Genomic DNA, 27306 nt, shown 5'->3' with positions numbered 1-27306 from the left:
CTTATCAATAATTACCGTCAATCTAGGGGTCCCATGGTGGTACAGCAGGACATTACTGCTTATGAAGGAGGAGGAGGAGTTCACAAAGTAGCTGATGATATATATAATGCAATAAAACAGGCCTAATGATAGCCTTTTCACTTGATTATCTTTTTAATTCACTGCAGTGAACACTCTGCCTGACCTCTTTCTAAAGGCACTGAGTGTATGTGTAGCCCTCCTCCTCTACCTTCCATCCCAGGGACTCCCACCTGTGTGAAGTAACCTGGTAGACATTCAAAGATGACAGGGAGGAGGGAAGGACAGAGCAAGGGAGAGCCCCCCCCCCCCCCCCCATTTTTCCTCTCACTCTCTTCTCTTCCATGCAAAGGGCCAGTGGGACAAAGAAAAATGTCCATCAAAGTCATCAAACCCCACATGCATGCTGATTGGCTGAGTTGACACCAAGGAGCATGCCATCGGAGAGCCGTGCTGGGGGGGTTTAGAAAACCATCCTGGGAGACAGAACTGGAGGAGCAGAGCGCTTGATTAGCCTTTGGCTGGATTTCTCTTTTTGTTGTTCCACTCAAGCCAGCAGAGAAAAGCAAATGGAGGGTATGTTTATCAGGCCACCTCCCTGCTGACTATTCCCCACAAAATGAAAGAGGGAGGAGAGAGTGAAAATTGGGAGAGAGGAGGACAAGGGCAGTAAAGACTGATTGGGGAGAGGAGAAGAAGAACAGCATAGATAGGAGGTAGAGAGTGAGATAGTAAGACATTATGAAGGGGAATGGGGAAGGAAAAGGGAGAAATACAGAGAAGAGATTCGAGATGAGAGAAAAGTGGAAGGGAAGGAGAGAGAAAACCTCAGAGAGGTGGTGAATCAGGGAAAATAGGTTTTTATTCTCTCTTTTCTACTAAGCACACTGTGGAGGCCCATTCATGTAATAGAAGACACATTTCCCCCACTGAGAAATGTTGACCTTGAAAGAGATGTGCACAGAGAGGTGACCAGGCAAAAAAAGAGTTTTTCCCCTCTTTCTGCTGTCTGCTTTTCCTGGTGCAGGGAATGGGTGAGTCAACTGCTGAGTACAAATGTAAAGCCATTGTTGTGGAAATTCTACACAGGGACACTCAAAGTAAATATTTTATGAATCAGTGGTTATTATCAGCACGCTGGAGAGGTTCCAACCAACTCAATGCACAAGTACACATGTCGATCAGGAGCTCTATCGGGGCAGTCCCGTTAGATCTCGTATAAGCAGACAAGTTATATTTACATGATTTAGCTCATTCATCATTCATAATTAATTCATCATTAACGTTTGCTTCATGCATGTGACAGACCAATACCTCACGAGGCTTCTTCTCTCTAAGCTGAGACCTTGAAATTGAGATATCTTTCATTCTCAAAACAAGGGTCTGGGCGTACTGCCAAATTGCAGATACTGATAGTGAGGGTTTGTTCAATCAGTCACTTGCATGAACACAGAAATTGGTTATTAGAAAAGCACAAACATAGAACACAAAAATTGGTTAATAGAAAAGCATAACATAACATTTTCCATCACATTCCCTACTCTTATCACTCAATCTGTGCTAATTATCACTACATTTTAAGGTAAGCATTAGATTATAGCTTCTATCAAAATGTTCTTTACTTCTATTAAAGTAAGGGAAATCAACACATAAAACCAGACACTTCATCATTTCAAACCCTTCATTCTGGGTTGTACAATCCTTCTTGTAAAACCATGGCTTAAGACCTTCGCTTCATACAGTTACACATATGCTTCATTACACAATTTCATTCATGAATTCTGGCAATGACATTTCAGCTGGAGCTTTTGTCGCAAATGGCATTTTAATGACAGATCACTATCTCAATTCATTTCTAGTCTAAATAACTATACATTTTGTAGTGTGGTCGCCAGTTGTAAGGTGTTTCCACCGACACATTGGTGTGGCTGGCTTCCGGGATAAGTGAGCAGTCTGTCAAGAAGCAGTGTAGCTTGGCAGGGTCATGTTTCGGAGGATGCATGGCTCTCGACCTTCGCACGGCAGTTGCAGCAATGGGACAAGACTGTAACTACCAATTGGATATCACGAAATTGGGGAGAAAACAGGTTAAAAATAAGCCACAATTAATTATGGGCACGGTTGACCACCCCTCCCGGCACGCATTCTTCTGGCATTTCAGTTCGTCCTCCCAATGGCACATGTTCAAAGTGGATGGCCCTTGATAATGTCCCGATTTCTCTCACCTGAGCCACCACTGTCCTTCACAGTCCATTATGTCCTGTCCATTTTCCTACCAGTACACCAGCAGCATACTCACTCCACGTGGACTCATGTCGCACTCCTGAGAGAAAAGGCATGAGAGAAAAGGCAGTTGATAGCTTCGACTGGATGCTGTGTACAGGTTGCTGGCTCGGACTCAGGTCTCACGGTAGAAGTGGTGAAGGACCATAGTGAACGCCATTGTCGTCATTACTTCAGCCGGTTAGAGGGGGTGAGGTTCATACTGTTCTTGGACGAATTATCCCTTCCATTTATCTGGATACCATCTGTGGTCACCTTCGACATAACCTTGAGAGTGGACAGACCAGAACAACAGTTTAGTTTAGGGCATTTCCGATTCACAAATGTATTTACTGTATGACAAATGACAAATTATTTACTGTATGAAAAATTATTACTACTACCAATATTCTTAATACAAATGTCTAAGACAAATGTCAAAGAGAATAATAACACACAGTTGAAACAAATTGTTTTCCCCAAATTGGCTTATACTCCCCTATCATCTTGGCGATTTCACCACAGAGTTACAGGGTCAGGGAGTCAGAGGGCAAATCCTTAGGGAGAAATCCTGACCATCCAGCAGACCCAATGTGGTGAGATTTGTATTGAAGCAAGACAAAAACAAACAAACAACACAACAACAGCAATACACTTATTCATATAAAACTAGAGGTGGGGGAAAACTTCAATCCATTTGGAGTAACTGTCAACCATTATCAACATATATTTTTTCCTTTTACAGGCAGGCATGTGAAGAAAAACAATTTGCATATTTACCAAAGGGCCCCATGGGACTGGTAATTCCCCCTTTGGACACATGACTCATATCATGATTCATGCTTCCAAAAAAAGAACAATACTGCCTGTTAAATCAAAATAACAAATAAAATTAGAATTACAACCCTTGATGACTCCATCTTAACTTAATTGTTTCCCATAAGGTAATTCAAAGAATAGTAAAATAGACTAGAGACAGGTGTCCGTCATTCAGGGGCAGCACTCTCTATCTGTCCTTCTCGTGGTCCGAATCACACATAGGACTGTTGCTAATTTATAAACTTCTTCCTAATTATTAGTGTTTACATAGCCCATTTAAATCTCACCCAATGTCTCTAGTCTTTCTAGTGAGGGTGATCAGGCCTCACCAGAAGGTTAGAACAGAGGTCAGAGGTCAGGAATCCTTTCAAAGGGAGAGATACAGAATCATTGTTAAACATGTCAACAACAACAAAATCGTGGTAGCGGACATACCATAAGCCCTGGAAGAAAGAAAATAAACATCTTAATCTTTTTGACCTGTTGCATTGACATATGTTCCTGTGACATCAACTAGCCAAAATATGAAACCTGTTGTTTAACAAATCTGCTAGGACCTTCAAAAAGTTGGTTTGGTGCTGGCTTATCAGCCAATATTCGGTACTAAAAACATTTACTTGGATCTACTTCAAATCTGGACACAGTTCCACGTAATGGAAACAGATTATTGTTTTAGATGACATTGCCTTCTTACTTAAATCACTGGTGCTACCCAAACTATAGAATTGAGTAATAATAATTGGAAATTGTCAAAAACGTCTCTTACCCTTATTATTCATACCTCTGTTCTAAATTTCCCCACTGTGTCCCTTACAGACTGTTTTTTGTTCAGTGAGTACTGGTGGCTATCCATTGTTCCACAGGAAACTTATCTCTAACCCAAACACCAGATGGCGGCCTCTAATTTAATATCAGTCCCAATGCTCAATCCCTCTGTTCGTCATATGACCTTGTATTGAAATATTTACTTCTTCAAATTACGAAGACATTGCATTATTAGAATGCTATTTGAAAGCCAATTACCATTAACTTTGTGACTTTCACTAGTCTCCATACCTGTTTCCCTCAACTTGGACTCCCTTCCCAATAGGAAGACCTTCTCAATCTAACACACTCGGATCACACTTATTGCTTCACACTTATTAAATGTCTATTATTTTAAGATTAACATGTAATGCGCTGAATTGATAAAATACAGGGTATGGGGTTTATTTCAAAATGTATTACTAGGGTGGAGGAAATCTCATAAGTGTTTATAGTTTTATTGGTTAGGGGTAAGTCAAGTCCCGTACAATGATTTAACCTTATCTTTATCACATGATCCATAAAGGGACCACTCTGAACATTTCTCAGAATCCTTTTTACACCAATTACGTATGTCTACGTGTGGGTGTGAAAGTTGTATATATGTATTTTTTTTCTATTGTTACTTCATCAGAACTCTAGTAACCCATTATACTCAAAATTATGTTACTTTATCTCTACATCACAAATTCCTCCTCTACACCTGTGTTCTATTCATACAGGGGTTTAAATATTCACTCTAGTGTTCTATTTAACAGCACATTCGGAAATAATACTCTCTTCTTTCATATCTCCATACAGATTCCCTATATAATGTTATAAATCTTTAGTTATTCACATCCACACCACCAGCAACGATCACAGCGCAGCAGCCCGAGAGGTACACATTTCATGTTATTGAGGAAATCAGCTGTTATCCTCTCATATTTTTCAATGGCTTCTCCTGTCAGTGCTCACTACCTGTAGATTGATGGGCAGTCCCAGCTAACAGAATTACATTCCAGGACGTGACCACAAAGTTATTTTAGTCCCTACAGAAGTAATGATAACGTTATTGTGAAACGTGCCTTCTACGTAGCTGTGGTGTCCGCTGACAAAACTTACGTCCCAAGTCTTTTCAGGACGTAGAAATGTGGGGGATTTTAAACAGCTATATAATGTTATTCAGTAACGTTATAAGAGATGTCCTTGAATCTGCCCTGAACGTGCACACTGTTACGTGCCTTATTGGTACTGTAGGTACCCAGTGACGAAAGTTAAAGTTCCCAGTGGTTACCAAAAACTGCATTTTGTGGGACTCTCAACATACTTTCTGATGTTTAGCAACGTTATGAGGTTGACCTAAAAATTATGTTTTAATTTAACGTCTCCTACATGTACCTGTGGCGTCAGCTGACGTAAGTCACTTCCCAAGTCTTTTCAGGACGTAGAAATGTGGGGGATTTTAAACAGCTATATAATGTTATTCAGTAACGTTATAAGAGATGTCCTTGAATCTTCCATGAACGTGCTTTATTGGTACTGTAGGTATCCACTGACGAAAGTTACCTTCCCAGTAGTTACCAGAAACTGCATTTTGTGGGCCTCTCAATGTACTTTGACGTTTAGCGCCGATATGGCGTACATGCGCCCGGCCTGCTACAGGAGTTGCTACAGCGTGATGGGACAAGGACATCCCGGCCGGCAAAACCCTCCCCTAACCTGGACGATGCTGGCTGCGATACAGACAGGTATCAAACCAGCATCTGCCGTAACGCAGCGTGATGCAGTGTCTTAGACCACTGCGCCACTCGGGAGGCCCCTGAAGACACATAATTTAATCTACCCTGAACATATACACAGTATCCTGATGGTAGGTGTCCACTGACGAAATATGCTAAATTCCAGAAAATATTTTTTTTTACTTAAACTTTATCACAATAGATTCGTAAACAAAAACACGGCAATAAGCTCACAAAATAAAAAGTCAGTAAAAACATGAACACTGCACTCCAATCAAGAACTGTAAAACTGCTTAAAGCTAAAAGTGAATAACTATGTTATGTTTATTCAGGTGCTGCTGCTCCATCCTCATCCACCTGCACTTCCTCGACCCGCTCCTGGAAGTCACAATAACACAAATTGGTCATTATTTTCCGTAAACAACTGATCGAAATGACGGTTTAACGTCGACTCCCTACTACATTCCTTTTGTACTAGCACAATAATTTACCTATACTGACCGACTGGATTAAAATGAAGTAATTTTTATTTTTTTTAATCATAAAGTGTTATTTTTAATCATGCCTTTCTCTTACTCTTGAGCCGAGCTGGTGCATGTTTGAGAGCGTCTGCTATTTTGTCATCTATCTCTTGGTAGGTAGCCTTGGGGTGTGCTTTCAGGGACACTCCTATGTTGTGAAAAATAGTTGAAATGGTACATTCCATGTCATATCACAACTTTTCCACCTATGCTGGCTGAGACAGAGGTTGGGTATTGTCCCTCTCGTCCCTCATAGGCAGTTTTGGCCATGAGACCTCCCTCCTTCACCTTTCCTTTGTCCTCTCTCTCCGATCTTAACAGGTGGTAGGATATCACATTTAGTTGTTACTTGTTACTGATTTAATTTATTTGAAATGTTAATAAATACACATTTGACTTACCATCACTTGACCAATAATACTATCTACTAAATAATAATAAATAACGATCTAAACTTGTGCATTTACTTACTTAGCTCATTAAAGGCCCTCTTCCACTTCCTGCCCTTCAAGCAGTAGCCTGTCCACAGCTCTTCTGTTCAGATTTTTCTCATAATACTTCTGATTCCTGAGCCCAGGCCCAGGCCACAGCAGAGGGTCGGGTATCAGATCTGATAAAAAAAATACTAAAATACAAAAAGAAAATCCTACTCATTTGAGTGTTCCTCAGCTAAAACAACTGGCCATACAGTTCTGATTGATAGTAATGAGAAATCATTTTTGTAGTGTATCATGTAATCATGGGCTAAAACTTGTGTAAACAGGCAGAGGGCTGATCGTTTCTTCTCAAGATAAGTTAAGTGTTAATTGGGAAATCAATCCAAACACTAAATAGGCATATGGCATATATGACAACTGCATTTCGTTGACATTAAGATATTTGGATTCAATAATATTGCAGGTTGCAATCTTCTCTCAAATCTGGACGCATTCAAGGGGCTCTTGATAAACAGCTAACTTATTTTTGTCAATTGCTGTTAAAATACTTGATGTAGATTTCAATTTTTTTACAAAAAGATACATTTTAAATGGCCATCCCTACCATTTTCTTTTGATAGTGGGAGTCTTTAAGTTTTTCATAGATATCCTTCAGTTCCTCATTTGTTTTTGCAGGGTTTTGCAGCATTTCAAGTTGTCCCAAGGATGCCGGGCCTCTATGGCCTCCATAACTTGGTTCAGAGCAGTCTTGAACTCTGTACGGATCATCACCAGTTCCACCATTATCCTCATCTCCACTGCTTGAAGATCTGCAAAATAATAAAGAGTCAACAGTTTAGCTGCAAGCAGCGTGACGATACAAGCCATGAGTACCAGGCAGGACATGTATCAAGGCCATGTGAAATACCTCGATCAAAAAATCCACCCTTCATATTTATTAGTAGTATTGATAACCATATATCTGTTGACAGCCATACAATTTGGAATTGATGTTGATAATACAAGAGAAGCAACATTTCGTAACATATAGCCTAGCATAATATACCTTTAATGAATCCAGCGGGCATCTCAGAAGCCACAGGCTCATCAAGCAGGGATGGCAGCTCTTGGTCTATAATATAAGTAAAAAATCATGCTGTTATTTAAACTTTCTACATTTACGATTTCGAGATCAATATCTTGATGGCTAAAGAAACCTGATTCTGATGCTCTGTCTTGGCCAGCTTCTTCCTGGCTGCCACTTGGACTAACTGAGAAAACACAAGGGAAAAAATGAAGACATACTTTGCAAATTACTTTGAAACTGGCACAGAACCAAAAGTGAAGGGATGTCAGCCAGGAGCTCAGTGGGACGGTTAATGAATCCCAACAAAAATAAATGCTAAGAATAATTTTTTGTTTTAAATAATGCTTTTTGTTTGATGGCAAATACATATAGATATTTACAAACATGCATCACACTTGTGTTTTACCCCAGAAGAATAGGGTGATTTCACTACTGTTGTAAATACAAGTTTCACCCATACACAGCACCACAAGTATTTGGAAAGTTCTAACATTATGCACAAAGTAGTAATATGACTTTAAATAACCTAATATGCAAAAATATGATGGTAATTGTATTCTATTGAGTGGCTTTGAACGTTTTGTAAAGCTATAATACTTCATACAATTCAATTGTTTACCCTAACAAACTACAGTGAGGGAAAAAAGTATTTGATCCCCTGCTGATTTTGTATGTTTGCCTACTGACAAAGAAATGATCAGTTTATAATTTTAATGGTAGGTTTATTTGAACAGTGAGAGACAGAGTAACAACAAAGAAATCCAGAAAAACGGATGTCAAAAATGTTATAAATTGATTGGCATTTTAATGAGGGAAATAAGTATTTGACCCCCTCTCAATCAGAAAGATTTCTGGCTCCCAGGTGTCTTTTATACAGGTAACGAGCTGAGATTAGGATCACACTCTGAAAGGGAGTGCTCCTAATCTCAGTTTGTTACCTGTATAAAAGACACCTGTCCACAGAAGCAATCAATCAATCAGATTCCAAACTCTCCACCATGGCCAAGACCAAAGAGCTCTCCAAGGATGTCAGGGACAAGATTGTAGACCTACACAAGGCTGGAATGGGTTACAAGACCATCGCCAAGCAGCTTGGTGAGAAGGTGACAACAGTTGGTGCGATTATGGAAATGGAAGAAACAAAAAAAATTACTGTCAATCTCCCTCGGCCTGGGGCTCCATGCAAGATCTCACCTTGTGGAGTTGCAATGATCATTAGAATGGTGAGGAATCAGCCCAGAACTACACGGGAGGATCTTGTCAATGATCTCAAGGCAGCCTGGACCATAGTCACCAAGAAAACAATTGGTAACACACTACGCCGTGTAGGAGGGAAATCCTGCAGTGCCCGCAAGGTTCCCCTGCTCAAGAAAGCACATATACAGGGCCGTCTGAAGTTTGCCAATGAACATCTGAATGATTCATAGGAGAACTGGGTGAAAGTGTTGTGGTCAGATGACACCAAAATTGAGCTCTTTGGCATCAACTCAACTCACCATGTTTGGAGGAGGGGGAATGCTGCCTATGACCCCAAGAATACCATCCCCACTGTCAAAGATGGAGGTGGAAACATTATGCTTTGGGGGTGTTTTTCTGCTAAGGGGACAGGACAACTTCACAGCATCAAAGGGACGATGGACGGGGCCATGTATCGTCAAATATTGGGTGAGAACCTCCTTCCCTCAGCCAGGGCATTGAAAATGGGTCGTGTATGGGTATTCCAGCGTGACAATGACCCAAAACACACGGCCAAGGCAACAAAGGAGTGGCTCAAGAAGAAGCACATTATGGTCCTGGAGTGGCCTAGCCAGTCTCCAGACCTTAATCCCATAGAAAATCTGTGGAGGGAGCTGAATGTTCGAGTTGCCAAACGTCAGCCTCGAAACCTTAATGACTTGGAGAAGATCTGCAAAAAGGAGTGGGACAAAATCCCTCCTGAGATGTGTGCAAACCTGGTGGCCAACTACAAGAAACGTCTGACCTCTGTGATTGCCAACAAGGGTTTTGCCACCAAGTACTAAGTCATGTTTTGCAGAGGGGTCAAATACTTATTTCCCTCATTAAAATGCAAATCAATTTATAACATTTTTGACATGCGTTTTTCTGGATTTCTTTGTTGTTATTCTGTCTCTCACTGTTCAAATAAACCTACCATTAAAATTATAGACTGATCATTTCTTTGTCAGTGGGCAAATGTACAAAATCAGCAGGGGATGAAATACTTTTTTCCCTCACTGTACAACCGGACACTTACTTTCGCTCTGGCTTGAGGTGGCACATGGCCTCAAGTCCTCTGCATCTGCAACTTCAGAGAATATCACAGATGTCAAACCGTTACCACATTTACAGCACACACTTAACAGATTTTCCTGTTCATCCCCTACAGTTGGTGGGAACAGAACTTTGAGAAATAGACTCGTTTATCAGACTTGAAACATTATGTACCTTGTTGGGTCTTTTCAAAGACACTGGCTCTTGAAGTTGCACATTTTAAATTATTTTTCTAAACTGTTACACTTTGGTAATATGACTAATAATCAAGTATGTCAATATCAGATGGGTGTGGTAATTTATTGTCATATCAACTGTCATTAGGTTATGATTTCATGCCGTCTCAATTTAAGACTAGTACTTGCATTAACTGTAAGCCTTTCTTCACCCACATACTTGAATGTGTGTCAAACTTACCATCAACTTGCTGATTATACACTTAATGACCTAGTAGCCTAATGCAGGATCTTACAAATAGGGGCTGGTGGAAGCTGGGGCACTGTAAGCTGGGCTTGTCTGGGTACATTTATCTTTTTCTGGAGTGCTTCACTTCCATCATCATCTTACAAAAAAATAGTCATTTATTGAATCTACTTCCTGATGCATGTAATACACACAATGGAATAAGAGCAGTTAAGAAATCCTCACCAGGTGGCTCTACATGGAATCTGATTGGTTTAGTCACCGCCCTCTTCGCTGGTTCCTCGTCAGATTCAACATTGTAGGTGTCAACCCCCCATTTGGCTCGTTGCTCTGCCACAGAGTAATTGTCTGTACAAAGACTGCTCTTTGCAATGAGATGCATTTGTGTGCTCCTCGTAGTGGTATGGAAAGTCCAATACAGTCTTGAGTCACAAGGACTCAGCGTGTAAGATTCCAGATGCTGAAACACCCTGCAGAGGTAAGCATCAGAGGCATCTTCTTGGCTCAGTACCTCACAGCATGACCTATCATTAAGTATGTAGGCATTGTTTGGCCGTCTCATTTTGATGACCTGTTGGCGGGGAGAAGCTCTAACTGTGCGTTCTTGCACTCTTTTACAAATTTGCACAAGTCGCCACCTCCCTGAAAGGACCCTCTTCTTTAGTTGTTGCAAGTAATTCTCAAACTTGAAAGCACTACAGTTGTCAAGGCAGCCATGTTCTTCAGCATCAGCAGTGAGATGTAGGAGGGAGTGAACATTATACACGAGAAATGTGTCTCCATACAAAACCCTTCCCTGCTCCACAAAGAAGTTCAGTAAAGCATGAGCTTTACTTTCCCAGTATAGAGTAGAAATTGTCTGAATTCTGTGGCCTTCCAACGGTCAAGATCATCCAATCCCAGTGGTTTGCGAGCAAAGCATTTACATTTTAGTCATTTAGCAGACGCTCTTATCCAGAGCGACTTACAGTTAGTGAGTGAATACATTTTCATACTGGCCCCCCGTGGGAAACGAACCCACAACCCTGGCATTGCAAGCGCCATGCTCGACTGAGCTACAGGGCAGTCTGGAATTGAATACTTTAGTCGGTTTAGTCATTGACTGACCTCCTTGACTTGCACCAACGACAACCTGGACCCAGTCTTTCCCCTAGTCCACATCATCAAGAGCTTCCGGGTTACTCCAAGGCAACAAACGTGCATATAGTCAATTGGGAATGACTTCACCATATCAATAGGGAGGATGCAAAACGGAGAGGTTTTTCCATCATGGTGATGTTCTGGCTGTACCAATTCCCTGAAGGATTTGTCAGTTCTGAGACACAGGTTTTTTACCTGCGGGTACGTCATCCTCCCATCATACCTGCCTTTTTGTGTGCACCGGTCACAGCCATAGTAGCCAGAATACATCTTTATGCATTTTACCATGGCTTTTGCAGGTGCATCACATGCTACAGAACAAACTTTCACTTGCAGTGTTGTGTCTCCCCACTTCAAGCCGGTCTGCATCAACTCGTTAAGCTCCAGCAAAGTGTCATTGAGGAATTCCAGGGAGCTTGGTTTCGATGATGCCATTGCAAGTGACAGAGGAAACACTGTGGGTGGTGATAGATTGATGTAGCACAAAAGTGGCCATAACGACATATTGGTACTTTTAAACAAAGGGAGACCATCCAGATTAAGGGATATTTCTAAAACATTCAAATCTCCAACCACAGATTGAAGATAGATGCTTAGATGTTTCACTAACTCCACCTTCACTTTAAATCTGACAAACTCCACATTAGACTTGACTTCAACAAAAACATTGGTCTTTGCTAGGAGAGTTCTAGCAGTGGAAGGCAAATCTGGGTGACCATTAAACTGCAGCATCTTCAGAAGTGCATCAACAGCATTGTGTTTCACTTGGAAATCATTTATCCAGGTTGCCAGGTCATCTCTGAAGGTATAATATTTTTCAACATCATCATTGTCAGAGTCTGTTGTCTCCTGAATTGCACAACCAGCATTGGCTTCAGTCTCTGAATCTATGTCACTGTGTGATGGCAGTCTTGGCTTAGTACCACCTACTGCCTCATGTTCACCATTTGACTCTTCCTCAGCGTGTGTTGGCAGTCTTGGAGGAGTACCACCTACTGCTTCAAGCTCACCATCTGACTCTTCCTCAGCGTGTGTTGGCAGTCTTGGAGGAGTACCACCTACTGCCTCAAGCTCACCATCTGACTCTTCCTCAGCGTGTGTTGGCAGTCTTGGAGGAGTACCACCTACTGCCTCAAGCTCACCATCTGACTCTTCCTCAGTGTGTGTTGGTCTTCAGAACACTAAGTAAACAAACGGAGAGAACATTAATCTCTACTAACCAAGACGTTATCCATAATATCCATCTTGAATCAGAACTTAAATGAGGAAAGAGGTGACTACAGCTTCTCAGGCTATCGTGACACTGCAAGGCATTTGAATAATTTTGGTGTTATAGAACGGATAAATTGCACTTTTCATTATCTAGATTGTTTAAATTTAGTTAGCTCTTTAGTAAAAATCTATGTCTCAAGCCATATCCTGCATTATATTTGTTTTACGTGCTTATGCTAGTAATAGACCAAGAACACTAGTCAATATTGTTCTTCATCAGGACCTAAGAACACGATTACTGAACCCTGTAATACAGGCTGTAGTTACACGCGGCACTATCCAAGTAACGTAGCTGGGCTAAACTATCTATTAGCCAACTGGCTAATTAGCTAACTGGCAAGCTTCTTCGCTAGTTAGATAGCCTGACATCATCAAAATGTCTTTATCTGGGGAGCTGGGAGTACACTAAGTTACTTGGTTTAAATAGTACACGCTGGATAACCTACAGTGGGGGAAAAAAGTGTTTAGTCAGCCACCAATTGTGCAAGTTCTCCCACTTAAAAAGATGAGAGAGGCCTGTAATTTTCATCATAGGTACACGTCAACTATGACAGACAAAATGAGATTTTTTTTCTCCAGAAAATCACATTGTAGGATTTTTTATGAATTTATTTGCAAATTATGGTGGAAAATAAGTATTTGGTCAATAACAAAAGTTTCTCAATACTTTGTTATATACCCTTTGTTGGCAATGACAGGCCTCTCTCATCTTTTTAAGTGGGAGAACTTGCACAATTGGTGGCTGACTAAATAATTTTTTTCCCCACTGTACCTTTCATAAAAACTTCCAAGAGGTGAACTGTGTTCGGTCAGTCTTAGTCGATGGCGTCTTCGCTGTTCAGCTGTGTTGTTTCACTTTTACCAATTAGTACTGTAGGTGTTTCTTTCTGGCACCAGCCTCAGTATTGTTAGTTGCCACACCCACTTTTATATTTGCAATGACGGATAATGGAGTCAAAAGGAATATTCAGGATGAATCGTCGTCAGGCCACCACTACTGCTAGCTGCTTTATAATTATTTGTTAAAATTATTGTTATAGGCTACATTCATAAATTAATATAATTTAAAAAATATTATTTTTAGGTATAGTTCCCTCTTCCATAGGCCTATACTGAGGTCAAAATTACATTATACATTTCCATACATTTATTAAATCGGTAGAATTATGGAAAGGGGAAGAGCTGGCCCCAATATCTTGGGATCTAAAGTACTTATTTAGAATTCCGATTGTAACGTTATATGAAGACAAAAACCATAGCTCTAAATGTAACGTTATAAAATGTTCCTAGGAAATGTCCAAAATAACATGATATTCAGAACCTTTTATGGACTACCAAGGAATGTTTTTAAAGTTCCCATGATGTCTGTATAGCGACCAGATATTTATAACCTCTATAATACTTATTAGAAACGTTATGAATGTGCCTATAATGTCCCAAACAGGCTATGACATTCAGTACCTCTGGAAGACTTAAGGGGAATGTGGTCCTCTGTAGCTCAATTGGTAGAGCATGGCGCTTGTAACGCCAGGGTAGTGGGTTCGATCCCCGGGACCACCCATACGTAAAAATGTATGCACACATGACTAAGTCATAAAAGCGTCTGCTAAATGGCATATTATATTATATATGTTACAAATGTCTCAGTTACGTTCCTTGTAAAGTCTTCTGACATTCAGAACCTCTAAAGTACTTATTTCCAACGTAACAAATGTCCCTACACACTTAGAAAGACAATGTTACAAGTGTACCACCACTTGACTTACAGACAATGTTCCAAAATGTATTTCTATCATTCCGATTGTAACGTTATATGAAGACAAACCATAGCTCTAACTGTAACGTTATTAAATATTCCTATGATATCTCCAAAATAACATGATATTCAGAACCTTTCATGGACTACCAAGGAACGTTTTTAATGTTCCTGTCACGACTTCCGCCGAGGCTGCCTCCCCTCCTTGTTCGGGCAGGCTTCGGCGTTCGTCGTCACCGGCTTACTAGCCACTGCCGCTCCATATATCATCATTCCATTTGTCTTGTCTTGTCAATTACACACAGCTGGTTCTTATCCCCTCATTAGTCCGTGTATAAGTGTTCCCTCTGCCCCCTTGTCCTTTTGGGTGATTGTTTATTGTGAGAGTAGTGTAGCTCGGTGGAGCTACTCTCCCTTTGTATTGCCGGGGTAGATTTTTCCCCTGTGCCTGTATATTATTGGAGCTACCCGTACCTTGTATTGCCAGGGCAGATGGTTTCCCCTGTGCCTGTTTTCTGTTGTCACTATCCAGCGCAATTGTGTACGACGGAATAAACTCTGTATTCAGTGATACACCCTCCTGCGCCTGACTCCTTCTATAACACTCATCACAGTTCCCATGATGTCTGTATAGCGACCAGATATTTATAACCTCTATAATACTTATTAGAAACGTTATGAATGTGCCTATAATGTCCCAAACAGGCTATGACATTCAGTACCTCTGGAAGACTTAAGGGGAATGTTACAAATGTCTCAGTTACGTTCCTTGTTACCTGGGGTGGTGGACAGAACCCCTAGATAATGTTATAGATCTAAAAAACTCAGCTCACACAAAACTGGTTGGGGTATTCATTATTTTCCCTATATAAATATACGTAGGTATTCAGATCCACACCCTTCATGCGCATCCTATGCACCATATGTATCTTCAAATGTTCTCTAGCCTCCCAGAGACTATGGTAGAGTGGTCTCAGACCACATAGACAATTCCCAGAAATGCCTATAGACTGCTACTTCCTATACATATACAACAACACCCCATGCTCAATAACACTCGTGCTATTATTACTAGTCCCAGACTACGATGGACAGTGGTGGACGGAACCCCTAGATAACGTTCTACATTGAAAAACTCTCTCACACAGAACTGGAAAACTCAGCTCACACAGAACTGGAAAACTCAACTTACATTCACTCCACATTCACACTGGAGCCAGTCCCTTGACAGCTCTCATTCACTCAGTACGTTATAGCTAAATGTATTATCCAAATTTCAATAAGCTTATTATCCATATTTCAATCTCTTGTTATCCAAATTTCAATCAACTTAATATCCACATTTCAATCAATCATCTTATTATAAAAATTCCAATCAGCTTAATATCAACATTTCAATCTTTTTATCCAAATTCCAATCAGCTTAACATCCAAATTTCAATCAATCATCTTATTATCCAAATTTCAATCAGCTTAACACATCCTTTCCACACTCACACACTTTCACAGCCACATTCAATTAGTAATTAGTAAATGTTTTCCTAAAAACACTCAGTAATCTCCCTTATTACCCCATGTGCATCTTCAACGATTCTCTGTCGTTACTTCCTATGCACCATATGTATTTTTCTATACATATAGAATAGAACCTTGTGCTATTATCAGTGGTTGCAGACCACATAGACACTTCTCTTATAAATGCCTACAGACAGCTGTCAGAGGTACCGTTACTTGCCCTCGCTCTAGTCTTCTCTATAAGTCTAGCTCTAGCCTTCTTTTGTCATATGTATCACTGCCACGGTTCCTCTATAGTCTCTACAGTCGCCATAGTCTCTACAGTATCTATACTCTCTATAGTATCTATAGTCTTGCGTATATATAGTCTCACAGTGTCTATAGTCTCAGTCGTTTATGTAGTCATAAATGCTATGGTCCCTATAGATTGTATAGTCTTGCCACATACATACAGAATAAAACACACACATTCACTCAGTACTTATTAAATTAGTTTATTGTGCAAAATGGGTCTCCTCATATGTCTGTAAATTAGGGCCCAGACTCTGAACAGGCTTAAGCCTCAGTGCAGTCTGCCCCCTAAATGAGATGTAGAGCTCCCCTCTTCAAAGAGCTTCGGACTCTTCAAAGTAAGATGTATTCATTTGGGCTTTTCCCCTGCACAGTAAATGTGTTTCTCTGTCTCAGATTGGTTATATATTACAATAATATAGCTGGATAAAAGCTATAGAAGCTAGTATTCAAAACAACGGCCCAATAGCGTTAGTATTTAGATGAAAGAAGCAAGATTTCAAATATTGTCTTGAATTTGAAACAAAAGCACCTTTAAGCAGCATTTCCCTCACTGTTAAGACATCTCATGAGAAACTGAACCTGTCTCATGCATCAGTGACTCAACGGATCAAAATGACAGTGGCATGAAAATGTACCTGGACGTGTGTGTGTGTGTGTTTGTGTGTGTGTGTGTGACGATGAGAGTGTTTACTTGCTTGTACTTGACAGTGATTGTATGTATGTGCATGCGTGCATGTGTGTGTGTGTGTGAGATAACGTGCTTGTATGCGAAAACACACTTGATGTCTGTTAAATCGGTACCCATCAGTCTACCAACCCACCGACTGGTGACCTTCTCTCTCTCTCTGCCTGTAGGGACTGCATTTAAAGGACAAGAGACAGGTCCTGTTTGCCTCACTGTGATACGTGCCCCAAAGTCACTCATTCAAACACGCTGCTCCATTTCACTTGGTGCCATTACCAAACAAACCCTGGACCACACAGTACGTCAATAGAATATGAAACATCCGTGAACGGATCCCTGAACAAAGCCATTAATGTAAGAAGCACTTCCTTTATTACACACGCAGGCAGGCGGCCATCAGGGTTGGTTGCGGGTAAAGACTGGCAGGCTAATGCACCGCAACCTTGGGTCCTGCATTATGAAATCGATAGCCCACATACGGGGTTATGCCAAGTTAATTGTGTCTTCTCTGAGGTTTGGCTATTCTAGCTGCTCACTCGATGGCTGTTAAAAGGAGCGTACTGGATGAATGGGATCTCATGAGCTTCTAATGGACGAGCCAAAGTAATGAAAGCAGACCCATTCCGAGTTACTGTCAATGAGGCCCCTCAGACACAATGATATCATCACATCTCACTTTTTTGAGAATTGTATTTTTCATTGCTCATAATGGAAGGCTTTTGTGCGTTTGAAATGTAATATATGTAATTTATAATACAAAAAATTATTTAATGCTTGGCGGATTTTTGTAGTTATGTACATAATCTGTCCTGCATCCATTTGATTTTAATCATGATTTATATTGATATGATGCAGTAGGAGAGTGTGTGAGGTTCAGATCGTACACACAATATATTTTATTAAAGACTAATCCACCTGTTCTCAAACTTGAATTATTATACTTTTTGCTTTTCAGAGGTGTTCTGTCATAGCATACCATATATCTTCTTATTCAACAGAACACTGACACACACACACACACATGCACACGCACACACACACACACACACACACACACACACACACACACACACAATGACCATGAAGGAAAACACACCGGGTCGTGAGGCCTCCTGCGTAGACAGACAAATGACTTCATTGTGAATGAGGGGAAGGAGGTCATTATATCCCTTAACAGAGACATGGTAACCTTCACGATTGGTGCGTCACAAAGACCCACCACCACCAGGGACTATATCTCTCAGTCTGTCTTGAGTCTCAGATAAGGCAGCAGGAGTGTAAGGGCGGGGCAGGAGGAGCTAATCCGGGTGCTGCGATAGGAGCAGATTGCTCTGGGAGTTAATTGTGCGTCTGTGAGTTATGTAAACATCCCAAGTGGAGGCAGGCAGCGTGGCTTACTGACGCATCAAGGGCGAAGCACAAACAACACAGGCAGATGGATGCCCCAACACACTCTGAGCTGAGAGGAGGCTTTTAGAATCAGGTTGAAATCTACAGTAAGTCCAATGAGATGGGACCTTGTAAAGGGCACTTATGAAGATGGCCTCACTTGCCAGTCTTTCAGCATCTACTACGAGTAGTTCTAGAAGACATATGGCTGTTACCACACAGCTGTTATACGAGAGAGAGGCAGTTTGCTTGTCTCTATAATAAAATAAATGCTTACAAATCCGGAAGTAGAAAATATGGGATGGTTTCATTTTGACAAAGCTGTATCTGTATGACCCGATCCCTCTCAAGCCCTGCACCTGATCCCCATCACTTCCTTGGATCCCATCAGATAATCTTGGCCTGATTGGTAAACTGCACTCTGTGTTCATGAGTTGCTAAGTAGATTTCTACCATTTCCTAAAAGTTCTGATGTTCTGACGCTTGATTGGGAAAATGGTGTGCATTAAGAGCTTTCTCACACATAAGCAAATGATGCTACACATCAATAGCCACATTTGTATGGCAGGCATTGTCTTGTTTCAAACAAGAAACTGCTCATGATTTGAAATTCTGTACATTAGCCACATGCATTAGCTCCTTACCTGATAATGGAGATGAATAGGACAATGATTATTATAATAAAGAAGAGTGTCAGAGATTAGAACATCTGAAAGGGAGCAAACACATTTTCCCTGTGAAAGCCGAATTTACTACATACACATCCATTGTCACGGTTTCGGCCGAGGCTGCCTCTCTTCCTTGCTCAGGCAGGCTTCGGCGGTCGTCGTCTCCGGAGTACTAGCTGCCACCGTTGTATGTTTCGATGTTCGTTTGGTTTTGTCTTGATGTTGTACACCTGTTATCGTTTAGCGTTCATTATTGTCCTATAAGTTCTCGTTGTGTTTGTCAGGTGTTGTGTGTGATTGCGCTACTGTTGGTTGTCTGTGCTTCGTTGTTTTCCTCCTCTGTTTGGGAGGGTTCTCGCACATGTTTGGTGCGCATTTTATTTTATGCCTGTGTGCATATTTTCTCGCCTCCGGGCTTTTTGGCTCGTGTTCTAAGTGATTGTTCACTAAAGTCTTTTGGACTAAGTTTCTGCGTCCTGCTCCTGATTCCTGCACCACACCCACCTACAGCACCTACTGACATCCATTGACAGACAGACAGACACACACACACACACACACACACCATGGACCAAATAAAAGGGTACTGGATAAAAGTCAGCCCAAAACCTACACACCGGTTGCCATGCCAACAAAGCGGTCCCAGTGGACCCTGGCTATCATTTTCTGCCAGGTTTATCCCTATGATTAGAGGTTGTTAACACGCTAACACCGCTGTCACAACGCTAGATCCACCACTACCTCATTGTGAGCACCGAACTCCCCTGGACTTTGTCAGTGGGCTCATTACCTAGAGTAAAATCAATCCGGGCTTGTGGACCCCGCCACCAACTGTCCCCAGGGGATCTCAGTCCACAAGATGGAGGACCTGACGAGACAATTAGTTGTTGTTTTATGTCATCATGTAGCCCATTTTAAGACTGCTATGCCTACCAAAGTGATGGGGATGTAGATAATGTATGAAACAGCTGTGTTAGTTCCATACATTAAAAGGGTTGTTGAGTACAAAGGTTTGTGTGAAGTAGTCTGATAGAGCATAGTTCTGTAGTCGATTATCTTGTAGTGATTTAAGTCTAGAACATAGGCTTGGAAACCAATGATAACGACCGTCACAAACCCAGTATTTTACATTTTAGCAGACGCTCTTATCCAAAGCGACTTACAGTTAGTGAGTGCATACATTTTCATACTGGCCCCCCGTGGGAAACAAACCCACAACCCTGGCGTTGCAAGCGCCATACTCTACCAACTGAGCTACAGGGGACTATTTATGAGGAAAAGGCTAGTCATTGATGAACTTGATGATTTGGAACATGATCTGGAAAAGGCCTGATACCACCAAATGATGTAGCACATGTTCATGGGAAAAAAATATTTTGAGATTGCCAAAGCTCTACTTCCCATTTTAACAAATGAAAGAGAGAATGGTTGTTATCCCCTATGGCATCATTTTGATTCACTAACTTTTGCATAACTTCATCACAAACAAAGAAGCAGAAAAAAAATTAACAAAACATTGTTCTTTTAATTACAAATCCTGGGGCGTTTATCAAGTAGTTCTTGTTCACTTTTTTTACGTATCGCTAGACAAATGGCATACAATCTGCAAAATATGTAAAGATATTCCTTTGATCATAATTCAAGGGTCTTCTGGAATTTTACAGAATGATTAAAACTGAGAAGTTTTTTAATTTGAATTTTAAACCTTTCAACAATATCGAGGCCGTATAACTGTTGTACCCTGTGTCACGCTACAATTAGACAGATGATTTTGAATTGAGCAAAAATGTGAGGGAGCCAGAGAGGAGTTAGGCGTTATGGAGTGGACACATCTGCTAGGTAAGACTGATGGAAAAATAATTCAGCAGATGACATGAAGAAGAGAGGAGCAATGGCTTGCGAAACTATTCACCCCCCTTGGCATTTGTCCTATTTTCTTACAGCTGCAAGTATCTTGGGGTAAGACTCTATAAGCTTGGCACATCAAGCCACTGGGATTTTTGTCCATTTTTCAAGGCAAAACTGCACCAGCTCCTTCAAGTTGGATGGGTTCCGCTGTTGTTCAGCAATCTTTAAGTCACACCACAGATTCTCAATTGGATTGAGGTCTGGGCTTTGACTAGGCCATTCCAAGACATTTAAATGTTCCCCCTTAAACCACTCAAGTGTTACTTTAGCAATATGCTTAGGATCATCGTCCTGCTGGAACCTCCGTCCCAGTCTCAAATCTCTGGAAAACTGAAACAGGTTTCCCTCAAGAATTTCCCTGTATTTAGTGCCATCCATCATTCCTTCAATTCTGACCAGTTTCCCAGTCCCTGCCGATGAAAAACATCCCCACAGCATGATGCTGCCACCACCATGCTTCACTGTAGGGATGGTGTTCTCGGAGTGATGAGAGGTGTTGGGTTTGCACCAGACATTTTCCTTGATGGCCAAAAAGCTACATTTTTCTCATCTGACCAGAGTACCTTCTTCCGTATGTTTGGGGAGTCTCCCACATGCCTTTCTGGCCACTCTTCTGTAAAGCTCTGTGGAGTGTACGGCTTAAAGTGGTCCTATGGACAGATACTCCAATCTCCGCTGTGGAGCTTTGCAGCTCCTTCAGGGTTATCTTTGGTCTCTTTGTTGCCTCTCTGATTAATGCCCTCCTTGCCTGGTCCGTGAGTTTTGGTGGGCGGCCCTCTCTTGGCAGGTTTGTTGTGGTGCCATATTCTTTCAATTTTTTTATAATGGATTTAATGGTGCTCCGTGGGATGTTCAAAGTTTCTGATATTTTTTTATAACCCAACCCTGATCTTTATTTCTCCACAACTTGGTCCTTGACCTGTTTGGAGAGCTCCTTGGTCTTCATGGTGCTGCTTGCTTGGTGGTGCCCCTTGATTAGTGGTGTTGCAGACTCTGGGGCCTTTCAGAACAGGTGTATATATACTGAGATCATGTGACAGATCATGTGACACTTAGATTGCACACAGGTGGACTTTATTTAACTAATAATGTGACTTCTGAAGGTAATTGTTTGCTCCAGATCTTATTTAGGGGCTTCATAGCAAAGGGGGTGAATACATATGCACAAACCACTTTTCCGTTATTTAGTTTTTTCTTTTTTTTCACTTCACCAATTTGGACTATTTTGTGTATACGTAAAAATGTATGCACATATGACTGTAAGTCGCTTTGGATAAAAGCGTCTGCTAAATGGCATATTATGTTATGTTATTATGTGTATGTCCATTACATGAAATCCAAATAAAAATCCATTTAAATTACAGGTTGTAATGCACTGCAAGGTACTGTACAGTATGTGGTCTGGAAATATACTACAACTAGGCCATTTAGTTTGGTGATACATTTACATATAGAAAGAGAGAGAGAGAGAAGGGAGAGAGAGAATGCCAATGCTTGAAACCATTGAAATGGAAGGAATACTGGGTATTTTAATCATTTTGAGTGATTGCTAATGCTGAATGTTCTGAGCTGTGTCCCACTACTACATGCCTTATTCATCATCATCATCACGCTCCACTGGAAATAGCCAGCAAATCTAGGCCTATGGCGTTACAGCAAAATAAATAGGAAAGGAGTATTAGGGCATAGCTGTCATGACGTTGACCTTCTGTGTCACGATCGTTGACACATGATGAAGCGGACCAAGGCGCAGCGTGATAAGCGTACATTCTTTTAATGAGTACACACGAACAAAACAAGAAACGATACGTGAAGTCCTAGGGTTTAAACACAAACCTTACGGATCAAGATCCCACAATTAACTGTGCCAAACAGGCTGCCTAAGTATGGTCCCAATCAGAGACAACGAGCAACAGCTGCCTCTGATCGGGAACCACCCTGGCCAACATAGAACTAAACGATCTAGAATAAACACATAGAAACTATAACATAGAATCTAACACCCTGGCTCAACATAAAAGAGTCCCCAGAGCCAGGGTGTGACATTCTGTCAACTCCTGTGTTATTTGTAGCCATCCACAGGGGTTTTTCTTCCACAGATAAAGGGAGCTGTTCTTAGTGAGTAACGAAGGGTAATTACGTAATGGGGGATAATTGATTCGGATAGTTTGGGATTTCCACTGTTTACTCCTGGATCAAAGATGGGATTTGGAATCCCAGAGGTTAGGAATTCTGGTGTGTACCCAGTAATCAAAGGCCTGATTTGGACACCTGAAGGGTTGGAAGTCTGGTGTTTACTCAAGAATCAAAGGTTTAAGAGAGATAGTAATTTGAGTGTTTGGTCTGTGCTTGGATCAAAGTTGTAATTGGGCAACCTGTTTTGGAGGCTTCATCTTCTATGTGCCCAGCATACGACTGGGCTGATATTCCAGCCTTATATTGGAACAGAGTGAGCCGCTCGTAATGCATTTGAATAAAACATACAGACCTTACATCAATGCTGTGGATGTGCTGACTCCCATGTTCCCCTCTAGGCAGTAGACAGATGGGTTAATACTAGTCATAATTGCAGCCCCCCCTGGTGTCAACATTGGCTTTTTTCTTTTACCTGGCAGCCATTCCTAAAAAGCAGCTTTTCCTCTTTCCTTCCATTTCTAAAGTGACTGGCATAAAAATATTGCCCACCTTTCCATTACCTTAAAAACCTGACTTTAATATGAGCAATTACCATGATGTATCACTTTCCGTTGACAGCTGACAGGTACTTTTGAAGCAATTTGATCAGGGATGTGGCAGAGCAGTGCTCTCACCCCATGCCCACATGCAGGGAGTGTGGCGTAACCGAATCAAATGAGGCAGAGGGTGAGGAAGACTGAATGTCCTTATATCAAACGTGGTTGAACTTCAAAGTGAGTTCACACCAGTCACTCAGTCACTCAGTCTTTCAAACAATATGTGCAGAGCGTTCTATTTGACTCACCAAACCACTTAATTAATAAAGACTTCATTTGAATAAGTCGAATAGTGTAAAGAAAAGTGTTCGCTCCTTTCCATCCGTTAAGAATGACTGAAAAAAAATGCTTTTGAATTGTAGGGTCAAGGGCCATACGGCATAGCCACTGTACTCATAATTAAGTTATATGTGGTTAAAGATTGGCAAAAAAACATTCACATGTATATTTAATGTTGTTTGACCCTCTGTTGATAACCAAACTCCTAAAGTAAATTTCTCTGTAGGGAGAAAAATACATTGATACCAGTGGAATACACATACTCTCTCAATACTCCGCCATTGTTTGGCAGTATGGGCCCCACAAAATCAGCCTGCGAATGCACAAAACAGATAATTGACAGCATGGTCATCCACCAACTCCATAGGAACCACGGGTGGTAGTCTTCCCCTGCCTGTCAATCTGCCAATTAGACTACTACACCAGGCAAGCCGGCATCACAGATACATGGGAATTAATGGAACGGAAACACACTCAAGCAAAGGGAGTAAACACAACCTTTTTCATGTAAAGAGCTGGCCAGGCTAAACAACAAGAAAACATCCATCTCCAGGCACTCAGCCTCATCCTTCAGGGAATATATTTATGCCACAGCTCACCTGGGTAAGGAGTTATATTAGAGGCGAGATCCTCTGATGACCTGTTGATGAGATAATGCACCACGTCTGCCATTTTCTTTACTCAAAACACGCTCAGCACCTGTTACTGGGCTGCTGAATGCATAAATCAATGGTGTTTTACAAGAGGCTCTCCGCCATTAAAAAGCATTGTCCCTGAGCCAGGTTGCTCTTTCATTATTAATTACAGGGGATATCAAAGGCAATGGAGCACCTCACAAATTTAGACCTATACTGAGCTTCACTGGTGTTTCACCGAACAGAACGGATCAGAAGCTAATCTCTGGCAGTGGGAGTTTCGGTCCTCCTAACAACAAATAGAGCCAACTTTACAACATACTGTAGGCTACAGTAAATCACAGGTTCACAAGCGCATAGAGTGTGAAAAGATCTGCAGTGCATGACTTTATAATTTTTCAATCTTCCTCCCATTCCAAATTCTACACTGTTGTGGCCTGAGACTACCTTCAAAACATTTCAGAGAGCAGTCCTCAGAACAAGATTTGCCCTATTGTATCTTGACTGTCACAATAATCTTGTTTTCCCACTTATTCCGGGTTGTTTCAACCTCTATGCCAACATGTTCGACAACACAGACCTCTTTTCACGGCAATCTGTTTAATCTAATCACCCAAAGAATTCCCTAAACTGGCTTTGACTAAAACAGAAGCAAAAAAGAGAGAAATGTTTTCTTGCTGTCTGAAAAATCACTGCCTGCCAGCTATTCCAATCTGGGTGAGAAATACCCAGTCTGCACCACAATGATTACAGTGAATAGCATTAGCCTAATCACGTGGAAGAACGGAGAGCTGCAAAGGCTAACGCCCAAGGCCAAGTTCTTATTCATGCAGGAGACGGCTGTGGCAGTGGAGGAGAATCCATGTCTCCTGGTTTCATGGTTGGAAGCTATGATAGAGATATGATTACCTTGCATCACAATATCCATTCCACAGAGGTAGTGCTAGCTAGCCTGCAGCGGTGGACCAGTGCCAGGAATGGCCCTTCGAGGTAATTGAGGCCAATTTGCAGATATAGCAAATCATCCATTTCGGTTGTGTTTATTTCTTAGCATTTAGGGGAAATCAAAAACTAATGAATAATTAATTTTGTCTGCAGTTTCAATTTTTTACCAAGTCTGTCTGTTTTTTTGGAGTCAAGTATATGTAATAAAAACGAGGTCAGTGTAAATGTATTCTTATTGGACAACGATCTCCAGCAGATCACGCTTCCACAGATCAAACATCACGTCTCCCTAATTCACAGATGGGAAATTGATCCCTCTTATATTCAAATGACAGAGTTACGAAGACGAGATAGAGAGAACGGAGAATGAGGTGTGGAGAGGAGAGGCAATGCGAGGTGCCACCAGAGTTTAGTCAAAGTTAAAATCCATCTCAGGAGTTGTGACTTGAGGGAATCCGAGGCTGGTTTATCACCCAGGAGATGCCTATCTATGGAAACAGATTATTTGAGGACGACCATGACAGTATGCTTTGATTGAGATGGGAGTGGCCTGTGGCCAGAGCTGTCCCAGACGCTTGTCTCTTATCAGTTATGGGACAGATGGCTGGATGTCTGTATGTGCTGCTGTCCCAGACGCTTGTCTCTTATCAGTTATGGGACAGATGGCTGGATGTCTGTATGTGCTGCTGTCCCAGACGCTTGTCTCTTATCAGTTATGGGACAGATGGCTGGATGTCTGTATGTGCTGCTGTCCCAGACGCTTGTCTCTTATCAGTTATGGGACAGATGGCTGGATGTCTGTATGTGCTGCTGTCCCAGACGCTTGTCTCTTATCAGTTATGGGACAGATGGCTGGATGTCTGTATGTGCTGCTGTCCCAGACGCTTGTCTCTTATCAGTTATGGGACAGATGGCTGGATGTCTGTATGTGCTGCTGTCCCAGACGCTTGTCTCTTATCAGTTATGGGACAGATGGCTGGATGTCTGTATGTGCTGCTGTCCCAGACGCTTGTCTCTTATCAGTTATGGGACAGATGGCTGGATGTCTGTATGTGCTGCTGTCCCAGACGCTTGTCTCTTATCAGTTATGGGACAGATGGCTGGATGTCTGTATGTGCTGCTGTCCCAGACGCTTGTCTCTTATCAGTTATGGGACAGATGGCTGGATGTCTGTATGTGCTGCTGTCCCAGACGCTTGTCTCTTATCAGTTATGGGACAGATGGCTGGATGTCTGTATGTGCTGCTGTCCCAGACGCTTGTCTCTTATCAGTTATGGGACAGATGGCTGGATGTCTGTATGTGCTGCTGTCCCTACACTTGACATCAATCACGCTCTTCACTTCAATTTTATACCACTTTACTTTTTCAACTTTCTCTTTTTATCTTCACGGCTTGTAAGTCTTTCTTGGATTAATCTCAAATTGAATTCATCTCATCAATAGATGGTTGGGGTAATACCTAAATTACAACCTGTAATATAAATTTATTTTTATTTGGATTTCATGTAATAGACATACACAAAATAGTTGAAATTGGTGAAGTGAAATGAAAAAAAAAACTTATAAAAATACATAACGGAATAGTGGTGCGTGCATATGTATTCACCCCCTTTGCTATGAAGCCCCTAAATAAGAGCTGGTGCAAACAATTACCTTCAGAAGTCACATAATTAGTTAAATAAAGTAAACCTGTGTGCAATCTAAGTGTGACATGATCTCAGTACATACAGTGAGGGAAAAAAGTAT

Source organism: Coregonus lavaretus (genome assembly GCF_964263955.1).
Source record: "Coregonus lavaretus genome assembly, chromosome: 30".
NCBI classification, from domain to species: Eukaryota; Metazoa; Chordata; class Actinopteri; order Salmoniformes; family Salmonidae; genus Coregonus; species Coregonus lavaretus.
Note: the sequence above shows the minus strand (reverse complement) of the source record.